We start from the raw sequence: 3,857 nt of genomic DNA on the forward strand, positions 1-3,857 counted from the left end.
ACACTTCTTAATTTATTTTTAATATATCTACCTTTTAAAAAAAAATATTTAAAGTAAATTTTTAAGAATTATTAACGGTTCAGCACTAACCTTTTCACCTTAACTTACTACTCTCTATAGATCAATGTTTATTCAAAGTTTTCATTTCAAATATAGTACATAATATAGAAAACAAATATCTCTTAAAGTTTGGTTTAAAATTTCCTTGTTTTTCTTTAAATTTCCGTCAATTTTCTCATTTTTTTACTGTAATCGATATTTCCCCGAAATTTCCATCGAAATTTCCATATTTTGGATGGTCGAAATTTCCGTAATCATCGAAATTTTCTTCCTTGCATTTTGTTATATATAAACCATAAACCATTACATAAAGTGCATGTTTAGCCCCTCTAATCGTTCATTATATAAAAAAGCGTCCTCGTTCTGTAGTTGTTTTTCATTCAACACCCTATAGATCCTTTCCCAAATCCCAAGTCCTAACTAACAATTAGCACAACTTTTACCCGGCCAGATCTCTGATATGAAAGACTGATTGAAAACTTGAAATGTTGAATGATGTAAAATCACCCTCTCGGATCGAGGTTACCAATCATTCTTGGTCGGCTTCTTGCAATGTTGGACCAAATCATCAATATATCCGATAGGAAACTTGATAACCACAATGCCCTTCTATCAACCATTCAGTTCATGACTTGGTAGCTTGGCTACTACGGATGGAGTGGAAGAAATTGATATTGCATTTTCATTTATCAAATCTTACGACTATCGTGGAAGTGATTAATAAATTAAGCTGTTGATCGATGCATGAGCTAACGAGGACACTTCTTCTAATTGGTTTAATCTTGTAGGACTTTGCATGGTGTGATTCCACGATATAAGGAATTATTTTTTTTTTATAAGTAAAAGAAATTACGACACAAAACCTCGATCTACACCGCCCTCAATAAAGATTCAAGGTGGAAGGCGGGAGATATAAGGAATCATTGAATCTTAGGATTTTTTCTTCAACGACCAAAACTTGTTTGTAGCGGGGTGGACACGGTATCTGCAAATCTAAAAATGGTACACTCTCGTACTTCTTTTCTTGACCAAAAAGTTTCAAGATGAGATTTGGTATGCAACCTTGTTTTTACGGTTTCTCATGCTTCGGCCAGTCGAGCTAGACTACCACTTCAATTAGTTGCATGTCTAAAATGGCTGCAAAGTACTATAGACGTCAACGCCTCTCGATCTATTGACTTCAATAGTCATCTACGCACCTATATTGATTCATGCCAAAATTCAAAGAAGCATTATATATGCTTGTGTTATGCATGCTCTCGACAACATTGGCGGAACTATATTGAGTGGCACCCCTTTAATTTTTTTGAACTTATGTATTAGGCTTTACTAATTTGACATAATTAGATGTAAAAACTTTATAATTTAGAGGTTTGGCCCATTCCTTTCCTATTAAACTATAAACACCATTTTTTGTTACTAAGTTTAATTTATCCAATTTATTTCTCCTACCTTAATCAACTCTTGCCATATACTCTATTCATATTTAATCAACTCACCATAATGAATAATTTCTTTTTTATCATTCTATTATGTACAAATACTTTGTAATTGATTGACTTATTTCAGTTATTTCTCTATGTATTTAATGAATTCCAAATTTCATATTTTGTTTTCAGTTTAGTAACTTTTTTTTTTAAATTGTCCAATACACAAAAGTTAATTACCTTTTAATATTGTATTCATATACAGATATTCAATTTTCGAATACTATGCATTTTCACTTTATAACTCGGCCCCCCTTAATATATAATCTTGGCTCCGCCCCTACTCGACAAGCTCGGGTTTAAGCCAAAAAATCGTCACTTGGTAATTGGTATTAATATAGAAGTGAATTATTTGGAATCTCCTTCCACTGAGATTAATTCAAAGCGTTACTAATGTGTTTATAACACACTTTTTGGTCAAACGTTATAATTTTTTTTGTATATATCATTCTTGTGTATGAACGCTAGCTACACTAGATGGTCACATACACATGTTTGTAACATCAACTTCTCTCAATAGTGAGGGTATATAAAGGACTGATTCTTCCCGCATGTAGTCTAAAGTTGAGACTTTTAGTGGATTATATTCACGGTCTCTTTCACTTAATTTCCTTAAAATCAAACTAATGAACAGATCAGATGATGATCTGCTAGACTACTACTATCGATCTAATTATTAATGATCATGAACCGTAAAACTTGAATTCAACAGGGCCTATGCATGTCGACTAATTTCTAGATTTGAAACAGAACACGTACGTACTATCAACTGTGAAGAAGACATCAGAGTTCGACAGATTTTGAATAATGCATAATATTCAAATTAAAAATCCGGACAAAGAGAAAGAAAAATATAGAAAAGACATAGGAATTTTGGGGATGAGCTGCCGCGAACCCAAAACCATGCAACGAATATGGAGCAAAGGACAAATATTAGAGAAAGTAGAATTTAATCGAGGGAATAGCACACAAAAAACCACCATTTATGTATATATACCAATTAAGAACCAGCTTGGCATCACACCCCTAACCACACACAGGAGGGTGGTCGTCCCTGTTTTGCATGGTAGGGATTGGATTTGATATATAATTGTATTATTGACTTAATTGGAACTTGCATAGTTGCATATAGATAATGGATTTGATCCTAGCTAGCTACCTTCTACTAGCTCACTCGTGCCTCACAGTCATAAACAATAATAATAATTTGCTAGTTAGCTTAGGGTTTCGTTTTAGGGTCTGATCGAGATGCCATTTACTGTTACGAAGTTAAATATTACGTTTAAATCCAAGTTTAGTGACCTAACAAATAGCTCGATAATTGATTAATCAGGTTCTACCATTACCTCCATTGCTGCTAGCTAGCTCTTAAATTTTAATCATTTTAATAATCTTATAGCTAGGAGCGATGACCTAACTACAATGGAGAACACGTCCAGTTTGATACAAGAATCTATATATGCTAATTAATCATATGAGTCTATGTACATTTTAATTAGCTCAAATACCTCACAAACTCATTAATTTGCTTAATTAATAATTCAAACACAACATCTACATAAAAAAAAAAAAACTTAAGCATACATGTGGACGTCATTTTATGGAATAGTATCAAATAATGTGATGATCTATCAAGACAGATCGACTATATTTTATTTCATCATCACAGTCTAATTAATTTACACTGGTAATCAAGATCAATACAATTAGTTTAACGTACGCACCAACAAAATGGACAAAACTATAGAAAAATGAGAGATAATTAAGGCTAGGGATAGACCGATTAAATTTGAAAATCGTGAGACAAAACTGTTTTGAATAGTAAGGTGTCACAAGTATCTAATCATTTTTTATTTCATCAATTACACTGATAATCTAACGCACCAAAAATGCAGGAGAGCACAACGTACTCTGGCTAATATATATATAGTCCTTCTTGGCTGCGGACGTTCGCACTAAAAGTTTCGGTGTGGATTTCTATTTTTGCTCCACTTTCCGATCGAATATCCTCATCTCCACCATCTAGTATCTAGATAATATTATGTAGATCATCTCTGCAAAATTTCAACCAATTTGGTGATCGTTAAGGCCCTCAAACTCGAGTTTTTCTGTTGTGAACACAACCGGACAAAATTCAGTAATTCCATTTATTTTTCGAGTTTGAGGGCCGTAACGATTACCAAATTAGCTGAAATTTTGCAGACATGATCTACACAATATTATCTAGATATTAGACGGTGGAGATGAGGAAATTCGATCGAAAAGTGGTTCAAAAATGGAAATCCGCACCAAAACTTTGGTGCGGACGTC

The sequence above is a fragment of the Fragaria vesca genome, linkage group LG6 (genome assembly GCF_000184155.1).
Source record: "Fragaria vesca subsp. vesca linkage group LG6, FraVesHawaii_1.0, whole genome shotgun sequence".
NCBI classification, from domain to species: domain Eukaryota; kingdom Viridiplantae; phylum Streptophyta; class Magnoliopsida; order Rosales; family Rosaceae; genus Fragaria; species Fragaria vesca.